The sequence below is a fragment of the Arachis duranensis genome, chromosome 4 (assembly GCF_000817695.3).
Source record: "Arachis duranensis cultivar V14167 chromosome 4, aradu.V14167.gnm2.J7QH, whole genome shotgun sequence".
NCBI lineage: Eukaryota > Viridiplantae > Streptophyta > Magnoliopsida > Fabales > Fabaceae > Arachis > Arachis duranensis.
The window spans coordinates 104,418,142-104,434,098 of NC_029775.3; the positions used below are offsets into that span (position 1 = coordinate 104,418,142).

At 38.1% G+C, this 15,957-nt stretch overlaps 1 protein-coding gene across 1 annotated transcript in view; it reads left to right on the forward strand.

Moving 5' to 3' along the window:
* Positions 1-15,619: 15,619 nt before the first annotated feature.
* Positions 15,620-15,957, forward strand: part of LOC107485442 (brefeldin A-inhibited guanine nucleotide-exchange protein 2-like) — a gene marked incomplete in the record, with an annotated part of 9,232 nt that continues 8,894 nt past the window's right edge. Inside the window, 1 exon segment of the mRNA XM_016105980.3 lies at positions 15,620-15,957.

Genomic DNA, 15,957 nt, shown 5'->3' on the forward strand with positions numbered 1-15,957 from the left:
GTTGTTTTTGTAATCCTCTTTCTTGGACCTTTATTAGGTCTCTTCAGGGATTACTTTTACAACTTGTCTTGTAGGAGACCGACTTCGTTAGGTCGATCTCTTCTAAGTTATTTTTGTAATCCTCTTTCTTGGACCTTTGCTAGGTCTCTTTCAGGGATTACTTTTACAACTTGTCTTTGTAGGAGACCGACTTCGTTAGGTCGATCTCTTCTAAGTTATAGCAATTCCTCTTTAATAGGGTTGGCCAGACCTCTTTCCAGTGCATCTGTGAATTGGGTGCCATTATCCGTGGTGATGGAGTTTGGAACCCCGAACCTGGTAATAATGTTCCTATATAGGAATTTCTGACTTCTTTGAGCAGTGGCGTTGGCTAGGGGTTCTGCCTCGATCCATTTTGTGAAGTAGTCTACCCCTGCTATGAGGAACTTGACTTGTCCCGATCCCTGGGGAAAGGGTCCGAGAAGATCGAGTCACCACTTTGCAAATGGCCATGGTGAGGTTACACTGATGAGTTTTTCTGGCGGGGCGATGTGAAAGTTGGCATGCTTCTGACATGATGGACATGTCTTTACAAATTCGGTAGCTTCCTTTTGTAGAGTTGGCCAATAGAATCCTGCCCGTAGTACCTTTCTGGTGAGAGCTTACGCTCCGAGATGATTGCCACAAATGCCGTTGTGTACTTCCTCCAAGACTTCCTTTGTATTGGAGGTCGGTACGCATTTTAACAATGGTGTTGAGATCCCTCTTTTGTATATGATATTGTTTATGATAGTGTAGTACTGCGCCTCCCTTTTTAACCTCTTTGCCTCCTTTTCATCTGTGGGGAGCGCTTCTGTTTTGAGGTAGTTAATTATGGGGGTCATCCATCCTTGATCCCGACCTGTTATGGCTAGGATTTTTTCTTCTTTCGATATTGATGGGTTCTGCAGTATTTCCTGGATGAGGCTTCTATTGTTGTCCCCTGGTTTAGTGCTGCCTAGTTTTGAGAGTGCGTCAGCTCGGGCATTTTGCTCGCGGGGTATGTGGCAAATCCTATATTCCCCGAGTTATCCGACCTGTTCTTTGGTTTTATCCAAATATTTTTTCATGGTAGGATCTTTGGCTTGGTAGCTTCCCGTTATTTGTGAGGTAACGACTTGTGAGTCACTGTAGATGTTGAGTTTCTGAGCTCCAACTTTCCTAGCCAGCTTCAAACCAGCTAATAACGCTTCATATTTTGCCTGGTTATTTGAGGCTGGGAATCCGAATTTCAGGGAAAGCTCAAGTTGGGTTCCTTGGTTGCTTTCGATTATCACACCTGCACTGCTTCCAGTTTTATTCGAGGAACTGTCCACGTATATGTTCCACTCTATGGGGATTTTCGTGGTGTCTGTGAATTCTGCAATGAAGTCGGCTAGGTATTGTGATTTGATGGCTGTCCGCATCTCGTATTGAAGGTCGAACTCGGACAACTCGATTGCCCACTGTAGGATTCTTCCTGCTAGATCTGTTTTTTGCAATATCCCTTTTATGGGCTGGTTGGTCCGAACTTTAATGGTGTGCGCTTGGAAGTATGGGCAAAGTCGTCGGGATGCGAGTATTAGAGCGTAGGCAAACTTCTCTATTTTCTGGTAGTTTAGCTCCAACCCCCTGTAGTGCTTTACTAATGAAGTAGAAGGGTTGTTGTCCCCTTTCATCTTCTCTAATTAGTGCTGAGACTATTGCCTGACTTTCTACTGCGAGGTACAGTATGAGTGGTTCTCCCTCTTGTGGTCGAGCTAGGATGGGGGGCTGTCCCAAGAATTCTTTGAAGTCTCGGAAGGCTTGTTCACATTCCGTTGTCCACTCGAAGTTTTTTCCCTTTCTTAAGGTAGCGTAGAAGGGGAGGGATCTTATTGCTGACCTCGCTAGGAATCTGGACAAGGCCGCCAATCTCCCATTGAGTTGTTGTACCTCTTTGACGCAGGTCGGGCTTTTCATGTTGAGTATGGTCTGGCACTTATCTGGATTTGCCTCGATTCCTCTTTGTGTGAGCATAAAGCCCAAGAATTTACCTGCTTCCACTACGAAGGTGCATTTAGCCGGGTTGAGTCGTATGCCATGCTTCCGTATGGTGTTGAACACTTGAACCAAGTCGGTTAGTAATGTTTCTTCACTTTGTGTCTTTATCAACATGTCATCCACATAGACCTCCATGATTTTTCCGATGTGGTCTGAGAAGACTTTGTTCATTAGCCTTTGATAAGTGGCTCCCGCGTTCTTAAGGCCGAAAGGCATTACGATGTAGCAATAATTTGCTTTTGGTGTGAGAAACGATGTTTTTTCTTGATCCGGTGGATACATTGGGATCTGGTTGTAGCCTGAGTATGCGTCCATGAATGAGAGATACTTATATCCCGATGAGGCATCTACTAGAGCATCGATGCTTGGGAGTGGATAAGGGTCTTTTGGGCAGGCTTTATTGAGGTCGGTGTAGTCGGTGCACATTCACCATTTCCCATTTGACTTTCTCACCAAGACGACGTTTGCTAGCCATAGTGGGTATTTAACTTCTCTTATGAACCCTACCTCTAGTAGTGCTTGTACTTGTTCTTCTACAGCCTGAAACCGTTCTGGCTCGAGTTTTCTTCGTCTTTGTTGTACCGGCCGGGATCCCGGGTAGACTGCCAACTTGTGGCTCATTAGTTCAGGATCTATGCCTGGCATGTCGGCAGCTTTCCATGCGAAAAGATCAACATTATCTTGTAGGAACCGTATTAGTGATTCCTTTGTGTCTCCTTTCAGGATCGTGCCAATATTAGTTGTTTTATCCGGGGTATCTCCGATCTGGACTCTTTCTATTTCTCCTTCGGATCGTGGGCGGCGTTCTTCTCGTCTCTGATCTCCACCGAGTTTGATTGTGTGGAACTCTCCTCCTTCGTCTCGGAGGTTTAGACTTTCGTTATAACAGCGATGCGCCATCTTTTGATATGCTTTTATTGTAGCTATCCCTTCTGCAGTTGGGAATTTCATACATAGATGTGGAGTTGAAACTATTGCGCCGAGTTGATTTAACGTTGTCCGACCTATTAAAGCATTGTAGGCTGAGCTTACGTCGACCACGATATAGTCTATCTTGAGTGTTCTGGATTGGTTCCTCTTTCCGAAGGTTGTATGTAACGATACATATCCCAGTGGTTGTACTGGGGTATCCCCAAGTCCGAACAGGCTGTTCGGGTATGCTCTTAGTTCTTTTTCTTCTAGGCCGAGCTTGTCGAAGGCAATTTTGAATAAGATGTCGGCGGAGCTTCCTTGGTCAATTAATGTACGGTGGAGGTTAGCGTTTGCCAATATGATTGTGATGATCATGGGGTCGTCGTGTCCTGAGATGATTCCGGATGCATCCTCTTTGGTAAACGTGATTGCTGGGATGTCTGGTGCCTCCTTCTTGTCTTCGACATGGTATACTTCTTTGAGGTGTCGCTTGCGGGATGATTTGGAGATTCCTCCTCCAGCAAATCCGCCGTGTATCACGTGGACATGTCTTTCCGGTGTGCGGGGTGATCGTTCAGATCGTCCGACATCTTCATCCCTTCTTCTTTTTCTCGGTTCTTCGTCCCGATTGGCTAGGAACCGATCTAGTTTTCCTTCCCTTACTAATTTCTCAATGACGTTTTTCAAGTCAAAACATTCGTTGGTGGAATGTCCTCGGACTCGATGATACTCACAGTATTCGTTCCGATTTCCTCCTCCGCTTTTACCTTTAAGTAGCCGGGCTAGGGGTATTTTTTCCGTATGACAGACCTCTTTGTAAATATCTACCAAGGATACCCTAAGAGGGGTGTAGTTATGATATTTTTTATTTTCTCTCCGAAGCGATCTTCTTTTTTCTTGAATTCTTTATCTTTATCTCGGTAGGCAGAACCGAACCTCGAGGCTTCCCCAAGTCGAGAATTCTCCTCCATGTTGATGTACTTCTGCGCCCGTTCTTGTACTTCATCTAGGGATGCCGGGTACTTCTTTGATATAGATTGGCTAAATGGTCCTTCTCATAGGCCATTTATGAGGCCCATGATGGCAGCTTCTGTTGGTAGACTTTGTATGTCCATGCATGTTTTGTTGAATCTTTCCATGTAGTTACGAAGACTCTCCGGATCTCCTTGCTTGATCCCTAGTAGGCTGGGTGCGTGTTTGGCTTTGTCCTTTTGTATGGAAAATCGGGCCAGAAACTTTTTGGCCAGGTCGTCGAAACTTGAGATGGATTTTGGAGGTAGGTTGTCGAACCATCTAATGGCTGTCTTGGTAAGAGTTGTTGGAAAGGCTTTGCAGCGGACTGCATCTGAGGCGTCAGTGACGTACATTCTACTTCTGAAGTTGCTGAGATGATGGTTGGAGTTCGAGGTGCCGTCATACAGAGTCATATCCGGAAGCTTGAAATCTTTTGGGATTTTGGTTTTCATAATTTCCCTGGTGAATGGATCTTGATCTTTGTGAGAGCTATCCTCTGGGGTGGATTGAGTAGCTTTAGTTTTGAGATCAGCTTCGAGTTTCACAAGCTTATCTTCTAATCCTCGGTGCCGCCTTATCTCCCGAAGTAGATCCTCTTCTTTTTCGCGTTGATGTTGAGCTTCTTTCTCAAGTTGCTTTAATCGATTTTGAAGTGCTTCTATCACCCCTGGATTTGATGAATTTTTGTCTCCATTGGGTTCCGGAGTATCTTTAAGTATAGCATTCGTGTTCTTGTGTGGCATTCTATCTTCCAAACCTGAGTCGTGGTCATTGTCATGGTTGTCCGCCATGGTGTTGGGATGACTTCCAGGTCCCCGGCAATGGCGCCAATGTTCTGAGAGTTACCTGAAACTGTAGGTCGATCTCGGTCGAGATCTTATGTGTTGGTCGGAGCCGACGTGTCCGGCAAGTGTATAGCGGCTAGAGCTGGTGTGTCCGACTTGTGGGACTGAAAGTGCTGCTGATCCTTCATCCCCGAAGGGTGGGGGTACCTGCAAGGGACTCCGATGCTTAAGTTAGCAAGGGTATTAAGCAGGTATTGAGTAGAATCAGAGTATGAGTTATACCTGGGTGCTCCAGTGTATTTATAATGGTGTGGAGTGACCTTTTTGGATAAGATAAGTTAGTTATCTTATCTTATCTTTATCTTTTGAGAGAGGTCATCTTATCTTTAAGGGAACCGCCCTTCTCTTGTAGGCTTGGGCTGCCTTAGGATCTGGGGCGTGTTCCTCTATTTGGGCCCTTTGTTTGGGCTTTCTCGTGACTTGACCGAGCTTTTTGAGGAGAGGTCGGATTGTCCTGACCTGAAGAGGTCGATCGCTTTGTCTGTAGAACATCCCAGGTCGGACAACTCGACCCAGGATATGAACAAAAATGTATTGGGATTTAGGATGTAGGTGTTTTTTTACAAAGAAAGAAACATCAAATTACAAAGAAATAAACATCCACAACCCCTTGAGAATGAATTCAATGTGATTTGAATTTTTTCAATGTGAGTTGGAATTTTTTTTCATATAATTTGATTTTTTTAAATATAATTTGGATGTAATTTTTGGTATATTGTGGATTTTTTTTCTTAGACCTTGGATGCAGTCCAAATAGGAGTTAGCTGAAGTTGGTTACACCCCCTATTAATTACCTAATGGAGTTGTTTGCCTTTTCAATCTCAATTTTTTTTTTCAAATTATTTTTTATCATATAGCTAATTTAATTATCAGTGCTACCAATTCATGATTTATTTCAATTTTCTTGGTCAAGAAAGAAGTTTAGCGGCACGGTAGGGTAGCTCTTACGGTAACACAATGACTTGGAAGGAGTCGAAATTGAGGAAGATGTGATTTGAAATGATGAAAGATGATGGAGGATGAGAAGGAACAGAAGAAGAAGGGTTTTTTTAATTATCAAAATTAAAGTATAATTTTATTATTAAATGTAATGTTGAGACCATTTTTAAAAAAAAAGGTTATGGATGATTTTGATTTTAATTCCAAATGTTAGAGACTAAAGATAGTCATTCTTTGACCTATGAATTGCTTTACAACGTGTGGCACACAAGTTTAGTGTTGGAAGCCTTTAATGCAAGCGTTAAAGAAGATTAGGAGAACGAATCCTCTACAGTGAGATAAAAACTAGACAAGGTCCAGCTCTTGATCGTTTATATTCATTAATTTAAATCAATGGCTTAAAATTTTATAAATTAAAAAAATTTAAACTCTACAGACATTTTTTTCTTGAGTTCTTCTTCAGTTCTTCTTTTTCCTTCTTCATCTTTTCCATGTCCACTGTAATATTCTGATTATAACTTCTATAAAATCAATTTTTTTATAATTTCTTATTTTTGAAAGATAATAATTTAAATGATTTTCTCATAATCCAGTATATTTCTTCAAAAACATAAATCTGCAACTTTAATATAAGGATAAAAACAAATCACTTTGATTATAGACCCAGTAATTATGTTATATACAAAGAAGTAAAAAGCTTCCAACAAAAGGACACCATAGTTGCATAAATATATTATAAAACTCTCCACCAAATTCATCACACATAGTCACACACCAACACTAAGTCAAAAATAATAGAAAGATTTAATTTTTCATGTTCAACTCTAATAATATACTCACAACAATACCATCCTTAATGGAGTTAAGCACGCACAAACCATCCAAAAAAAAGAAGAAATAATCACCACTGTTAGCAATCAATAATAACAATATAACATTGAGACTTGGAATAAAGGTCAATGGGTCACTGCCACATGAGGAGAAATTGTGGAAGTGGAAAGGTAATACATCATTCAGAATAAAAGTGATGCGAGGTAGAAGAAAGGATTTTACAGTTTATTAGATTTTGAACTATTAATTTAACTCAATAGATATAAACAGTCAAGAGGAAAGAAATGAAAAAGAAAAAAGAAAAAGAACTCAAGAGTCAAGAAAGATATATTAATAGTGTTTAAATTATTTAATTTATAAAATCTTAAGCCATTGATTTAAATTAATGAGTATGAACAGTCAAGATTTAACACTGGATCTTATCCAATTTTTATCTTACTGAAGAAGATCCGTTCCTGAAGATTAAGGCGAAAATAAGTGCAGTAACTTATTCTTTTTTACTGTATTGGCAACATGGTCATTTTGATTCCTAAATCGATATACACTAACATTGTCTCGAACCAAGAACATCGTAACATTCAAACTTAAACCACTATGAATATGAAATGCATAAACTTCAAGACAAGAGAAATTAAAGGTTGACCGAATGAAATAACGTGTGGCGAGAGAACAATTCCGCTGTTGACTCCTGGTGGGGGAACGTGTTATGAGTAAAAGGGAAAATAAGGAAAAAATATTGTAACAAACTCCAAAATAAATGAGGTGCGCACCACTAATGATGATGAGGAGTTGGCTATGTAAGAAGGACAAACGTCAGACAATGTGCAAATTTAGAATCTTATTCCTTCTCTTGGAATTGTTTTGACTTCTCTTCTTCTCTCTTTTTCAGGTCCTTGACATAGAGAATTTCTCCTGCATGTTCTCTACATCCTCATATTTATACTCTTTTCTTATTTCTCAACTTGACTATATTTCCTTACTTCTCTATGTAATTGCTTCATACCTTACTTGTGGTTACGTTAATACTGAATTTCTACTACTATTTCATTGACTGTTGCTGTAATTTATTGTTAAATACTTGATTTAATATATTACAACCTTCTATTAGTGCTTTCATTGTCCATGGCAGTGGCTAACAACACAAGAATGAAGGGATTAGAAGCGAATGTAAAGCGTTTATTTCAATTGATGGAGTCGATGATGGAGGAAAATAGGGCTGAGTGTGCTCGCATGAAAGAGGATACATATATGAAAATTGGCGCGATCTAAGCTTCAATCTCTCAATTGGCCAGTGAACGTACATTCAGCCACTCTGCTTCCCATGAGCCACTCCATGGTAAGAACTCACGTCTGGATTCTCCATGGCATACTGGTCCTCAACCTCGAAGGGTGAACTTTGAGCTTTTAAAATTTGATGGAACTGATGCTTTAGGGTGGATATTTTCTGTTAATCAGTACTTTGATTTTTTCTGCATTTAGAGGAAGAACATATTGGTTTGGCTGCTATGCACATGACTGGAATAGCGATTCTGTGGTTTCAAATGTCCCAGCGCACAACTCAATTTTGCTTGTGGACACAGTTAAAGCGTGCTATCGAGATTGAATTTGGATAATCCATGTTTAAGTCCCCATGAGAGCTTTTGTTTAAGCTTCAACAACAGGACACCGTTACTAAATACTACTGAGAGTTTGTGGCACTGATAAATCGGACGAATATTGAACCAGCAGATACCCTCTGTGATTTTTTTATTGTTGAAGGCTGATATCAAGCGGGAAGTCAAAGCTCAATGCCCTCCTTCACTCATGCAGGCTGTAAGTTTGGCTAAGCTTTACGAAGATAAGTTTGTAGCAAGCCAGAAATCCACAATGGTTCTAGTTCTTGTTGCTCTCAATTTGCCACTTCTCCTTCGAACCCTCAACTCCGACCTTCCTCTCGTAACCCGCTTCTTCTCTTACTCCCCATGTCTACATAGAAACAACCCATTAATACAAATTGAAACCCCATCAAGAAGTTACCTCTAGCTGATATTCAGAATCGGCGAAAGAATGGATTATGTTTTTGGTGCGACGATAAATTCACACCAGTCACAAGTTTCTTAATCTCCATTTTATGCTCCTTCAACTTGAAGGTGAGGACGAGGGTAGGGGTGAAGAGCCTCCCATGGACGGTGCGAAGGAAGCAAAAGTGTTACAACAACTTAAACATGAAGTGGTGGAACACCATCTATCTTACAATGCAATGCACGATACCTCAAGTCTCGCTATGATCCGTATGAAAACTTTCATCAATAGTTTCGAGGTTCATACTTTGATCGATGGTGAAAGCTTTGATAACTTCATACAACCAAGAACTGCTAAATTCTTAAATCTCCCTGTGGTCCCTGCCCCAGGTTTTAAGGTGATCGTGGGCAATTTCAACGTGATTGAGGTGGAAGGTTGCATACCTTCTCTGGAAATATTCGTGCAAGGGTACAAAATTAGGATCCCAAAAGTTTATGTTCTTCATGTTGCTGGAGGTGAATTGGTTATTGGCACTACATGGCTTAAGACTTGGAAAGCTCACATCATGGATTATGATTCCTCATTCCTTTGTTACTTGCATGGAGGACAATTTGTGGCAATCCATGGCGAAAAACCTTCTACTCCTTCCCCTACCTAGTTTCATCACTTCTGGCGCCTAGTGAACACTAATGTTGTGGCTGCATCTTTTACATTAGAAGTGCATGAATTGATGTCCACAGTGCTAATCTATTTCCATTATCCGAGGAGATAGACAATGAACTTGCCCTAGTTCTTCACAATTATGCTAAAGTTTTTGAACCAGCCACAGACTTACCACCACCTCGTGAGCATGATCATAGCATTTCTCTAATACAGGGTACACTTTTGGTTAAGACTCGACCATATCACTACCCCCATAGTCAGAAAGAGAAAATCGAAATCATGGTACAACAAATGTTAGATGACGGGATCATCCAACCAAGTAAGAGTCGATTTTCTTCACCTGTACTTGTTAGAAAGAAAGATGGTACTTGGTAATTTTGCACTGATTATAGAGCTCTTAATAATATTTCTATGAAAAGCAGTTTTTTTTATTCCCATAGTCGATGAATTGTTAGATGAATTGTATGGAGCTAATATTTTTTCCAAGTTGGATTTGAGGTCGAATTACCACCAAATCTTGGTTAAACCTGAGGACAGACATAAAACAACTTTTTGAACACATCAAGGCCATTATGAATGGCTTGTCATGCCCTTCTGCCTCACTAACATGCCAGCCACCTTTCAAAGCCTTATAAATAATGTGTTCTGCTTGTTTTTATGGAAATTCGTGCTCATTTTCTTTGATGATATACTTGTCTATAGCTCTTCCTGGGAATTGCACTTGCAACACCTTGAACTTGTATTGTAGAAATTGGCGCAAGAGTACAAGCTATTGAGGATTGGCCACAGCCTCAAATTGTTAAACAATTGAGAGGTTTTTTGGGCTTAGCTGGCTACTATAGACGCTTCATCAAAGAGTATGCCTCTGTGGCGGCACCTCTTACTGATATGTTGAAAAAGGATGCCTTAGCTTTCATTGGGATCACAAAGTTGAAATTGCATTCAAACAATTAAAGGATGGAATTATTTCTCAACCGGTGTTGGCTCTACCAAATTTTGCTTAACCATTTGAACTTGAAACTGATGATTCGGGAGCTGGTGTATGGGCTGTATTGATTCAAAACAAACATCCTACTGCTTATTTTAAAAAAAAATTGTCATCTTCAATGCAGAGGCAGTCTGCGTACATTAGAGACTTTTATGCTATCACTGAAGCAATTGCTAAGTTTTGTCATTATTTACGTGGGAAGAAGTTAATTATTCAGACAAATCACCAGTGCTTAAAAGCATTGATGAGATAGAATCTTCATACACCGGAGTAACAAAAATTGTTGCACAAACTACTTGGGTATGATTTTAAAATTCACTATAAACCAGGTGGTAAAAATATGGCTGCAGATGCTCTCTGACATCATTTTTTTGTTGCATGGTCTGCTTCCACTTTGGATTGGATGTAAGCATTACGTGATAATGTTGAAAAAGATGAGAAATTGAGAGAGATTGTGGCTCAATGTTCTACTAATTCCAAAGTTAACAACAATTATAGCTGCAAAAATGGGATACTTCTATGGAAAAACAAAGTTGTGGTACCCCTTAATAGCAGTTTAGTCCAGTTAATCTTAAAGGAATTTCATGACAGTCCGGTGGGGGGACATTTGGGCATTGCTAAGACAGTGGAGCGCATTTGTTCCCAATTCTATTGGCCTAATATGCAAAGGGTGATCCGTGACTATGTGCTTTGCTGTCCCATATGTCAAAAGGCCAATATTGAGATACAATTACCAGCTAGTTTGATGCATCCTTTACCCATTCCTTTACAAGTTTGGGAAGACATTTGCATGGATTTTATCACTTACTTGCCACCTGCTCAAGGTTACTCGGTCATCGTGGTTGTGATTGATTGTTTGACGAAGTTCACTCATTTTATTGCTTTGCAAAGAGACTTTGATAGTAAGAGTGTTGCTGCGGCATTCATCAAGAACATTGTCAAAATGCATGGTTTACCAAAATTGATCGTTTTGGATAGAGATAAAATCTTTATCAGCAATTTTTTTGCAACAATTATTCAGATTAAGGGCACTAACTTAGCCATGAGCTCCGCATATCATCCCGAACAGATGGCTAGATGGAGGTTACATCTTATAACCACTTATTTTCATTCTTGTGTGTGTTATTCTCTTTTTATGATTATAATCTTTGATTTGTTTGATTCTTTATGTCTATTATTCCATGTATACATGCATTTATATGATTGAGGCCATCATTTTATTTAGCTCACTCACCCAAATAATATTACTTTTTATCTTTCATTGTTAGCCAATTTTGAGCATATGCTAAACCCATTTGTTCTTAATTTTAGCACATTACAAGCCTTAAGTGAAAAACAATAAATGTCCCTTATTTGGATCTTTGATTAGCTTAGACTAGTGAGAGTGTTTATCATCAAGTTTGGGAGAATTGGGAATATTGGTTGGGATAAAGGTGTGTCTTTGTATTTTGTTAAAAATATTGGGAATTGGGTACATACTCATGTGTTAATTAAATGTTTAAACCATATGCATTGATACCTTTGTATATAATTACATCAAAAAGAAAAAAAAGAGAAAACCAAAAGAAAAAAATAGAAAAAGAAAGAAAAAAGAAAAGCAATAAAAAAGGGACAAAATGCCCCAATGTAAAGTTCAATAAAAATCAATGCATATGTGTGGTAATCAAAAGAGAATACATAAGTATGTGGAAAAGTGAAGAGTGGGTAGTTGGGTTAGCACTTAAATTACATAGGTTGTCATAGGTTAGGTGGGAAGCTTAAGTTAATCAAAGATTCAAATTTCAAGCTCACTTGACCATATGCATCCTACCTTGACCCTAGCCCCATTACAACCTTGTGGAAAGACCTCATGATACTTGTATGCATGCATGAAATAATTGTTGATTGTTAGATGAAAAACAAATCTTGGAAAGCATGATTAGGGGAGAATTGAGTGAATCAACCCTATACACTTGAGCGAATAGAGCGGATACACATCCGGTGAGGGTTCGATTGCTCAATTACATGTTTTCACTATGATCATCCCTTTTCTTGCAAGTTTGTAAAAATCTTCAATAACTCAATTCAATTGTGGATTTAATTTGATTGCTACTGCTTTAGCCCTTGTGCTTGTATATATTCTCTTGGGAATTGATTTGTTTTGACCAAGTAGTTGCATTCATTTAGATAGTTGCATTTAGGTAGATTGCATTTAGATAATTTGTTGCAGTAAATAAATGTTGATACCCTCTATTTCTTTCTTGATTTTAGCATGAGGACATGCTTGGTTTAAGTGTAGGGAGGTTGATAAACCCCATTTTTAGGGTTTATCTTGTGTTGATTTTAGGGATTTTTTTCACCTTTTCTCATATTTATTCAATGAAATAGCATGGTTTTTATTATTCTCCTTTATTTGTGCTTAAGTGTGAAAACATGATTTTTAGGCCCTTAAATTGGTGATTCTGAATCACCTTAATTCTATTTGATGCCTTGATGTGTTTGTTGAGTGATCTCAGGTTCATGAGGCAAGTATTGAATGGAAGAAGTGAAAAGAAAAGTATGCATAATGGAGAATCCATGAAGAAACAAGGATTTGAGATGATGAGATCGACGCGCACGTGCAGCAGACGCGCACGCGTGGAAAGTGAAGTCGCATGGCGACGCGTACGCGTACATGATGCGTACGCGCAGATAGCAAAAAGCCAAGTGTCGCGTACGCATTACCCACACGTATGCGTCGATGCTCACATGTGACTTCATTAAAGTGAAAATGCTGGGGGCAATTTCTGGGCTTTCCATGCCCAGATCCAACTCATTTCTGAGCCTATTACATGCAGAATTCAAAGGGGGATCAAGAGACATTAGCACATAGTTTAGTTTTTTTTTGTGACTCCACATAGTTTAGTTTTGATCATGCTTTAGTTAGTTTCTAGAGAGAAAAGTTCTTTCTTCTCTCTAGAATTAGGTTAGATGTAGATTATGATTTTTTAAATCTAGGTTTAATTCATGCTTTGATTTACTTTTCCTCTCTAATTTCTTGTTCTTCTACCTTTGCTTCTCTAGTTTAATATTTTACTTCTTGTAACTGTTTACTTTGTTGTTGATGCATCTTGTTCCTTCTATTTTTCTTTTAATGCAATTTATGTTTGATTTCCTTTATTGTTAATTTGAGTTGTTGTTGTTAATTCCTTACAATTAGTAGTTGTAGATTTATATTTCTTGCAATCTTGTTTACTTTCCTTTTGTGCCTTCCAAGTATTTGACAAAATGCTTGGAAGGATGCTAGAGTAGATTTTTCTCCTCTTGGTTTGAGTTGAGTAATTAGTGACCTCCCTAGGATTTGACTAGGACTTGTGAACTCAAGTTGATTATCCCCACTTGACTTTCCTTCATAGTTAGAGGTTAACTAAGTGGAGCAATGAACAATTCTTATCACAATTGATGATGATAATGAGGATAGAACTTCTAGTTCTCATACCTTGCCAAGAGCTTTCTTAGTCGTTATTTTATTTCTTTTACCATTTACATTTCTTGTCTATTATTCAAAACCCAAAAAATATACAATTCCTAGCCAATAACAAGAACACTACCCTGCAATTTCTTGAGAGACGACCCGATGTTTAAATACTTCGGTTTATTTTTATTGGGGTTTGTTACTTGTGACAACCAAATTTTTGATTGAGGAGTTGTTTGTTGGTTTAGAACTATACTTTCAACGAGATTTCATTTGTGAAATTCTTTACCGACCGACAATTTCCGTTCATCAAGAATATCTTAGAGTTTATGAAGAATTATCCTCGTTTCACCCTTGAGGAAGAGGTTGATGTTAAAGAAAAGGGGTAATGTTATGAGTAAAAGGGTAAATAAGGAAAAAATAGTGTAACAAACTCTAAAATGAATGAGGTATGCACCATTAATGATGATGAGTAGTTGGTTATGCAAGAAGGACAAATGTTAGACAATGTGCAAATTTAAAATTACAAAACAAGCAACAAAATGAGAGCAAAAAATAGGAGGCTTTTTTGGTAGCTGAAAGTAGTATCGTCTTTCTCCCCTTTCTAAAAGTGTCTCTTATTCCTTCTTTTGGAATTGTTCTGACTTCTCCTCTTCTCTCTTTCCTAGGTCCTTGATGTAGAGAATTTCTGCTTAATGTTCTCTACATTCTCATACTTATACTTTTTTTTTTCAAGTTGACTATATTTTCTTGCTTCTCTATATAATTGCTTCATACCTTACTTGTGGTTACGTTAATACTGAATTTCTCTGCTATTGTTTCATTAAATGCTGCTGTCATTTGTTGTTAAATACTTTATTCAATACATTATACTCTTTCAGAACGACACACTAATTACGACCTATAAACTTAGTCGGAGTCAAACGATACCAACTTAGGATTCACAAGGCAGCGAAAAATTTTGAAACCCTTCTTCAAGCAGAAAATTTTGAAGTTCTCTTTCAAACGAAAATTTTTTATCCCATATTATTAATGGAATTACTGTATTTAGATTGGTCAAACACTTCATCAACTACATTTAAATTTGACAAGTGTTATTATAAATTTAGTCCAACGTATTTGACCAATTTAACCATTAATAAATAAATATCACCAGAAACGACACCTATTTTTAATGGATAAAAGTATCTTAAAACAAATTATTTTAATTAATTAGTACAAAAGCATGTCATCCAAAAGATTAGAATTTCACTCTAAATTTTTTCTTTCATTACCATAATATGACTTTAACTTCTAAAATGTACAAAAATTTACCATAAGACAAATATGCGACAAGAAAGAAAAAACTAATAATCATCATACACATTATAAACATACATGTGAATGGACCTATTTTTATGGATTTTTCACATGACCTGCATGTTTGACCTCTCTCAATTAATTTCATTTTGTTATTATACTTCCACTTCATCTCTTTAAATGTTTAAATATTAGAAAAATAGTAATGTCATTCTTATTTTAGTAATACTACTCATTGTTTTATAATAAAAAACCATATAAAAAATATTATTATAAAAAAAGGAATGATATTACTATTTTTTAAATATTATTAGATATTAGATTATGATAAATTGACAAACTGAAGTCAAAGAAAACTTCCTAATCTCAAAACAACAGTTTACACATTTTCTTTATTTTTATAAGACAATAGTAAGTTTTGTTCTATAGTAATTATGCTACATTTAACTCAAACAAATAATGTCCCTAGAGAAAATCTTTTTGAACATTATCAACATGTAATAACTTGATATAAAATTACCTAAAACTAATTTTTATTTAGAATGACATTTTATATTCTAGATAGATCTGCATTGCATTTGCATAGAGTCAAATCTAACTGGAAATACACACAATTACCCCCAACAATGCGTCCAATATTCCTTTGCTAACGCATCATTTCCAGAGCGACGGAAAGGATATTTCAGTCAATTCATGTCAAACTCCAATATCTTCCGTCATCAACTCAAATCGAATACTCTCATCTCTGTGTCTAACCCTTCTTAGTTCTTAGTTACTTTCCTCAGATCAGATCCCGTAACTGAACTCAGTGACTCGCTCCCTCCGTTTTGTCTCCCCACTCACTGAGTCAACTCGCCGCCATTGACGAACCACCTTGCGAGCTCAACTACCGCAATTCCTCAGCTCATGGGAGCAAGATCCTAAGGAACCGTACACCTTCCCGAGTCGCCGCCGAACCAACTCGCCGCCGAGTCGCGAACTCGTTCGTTCTC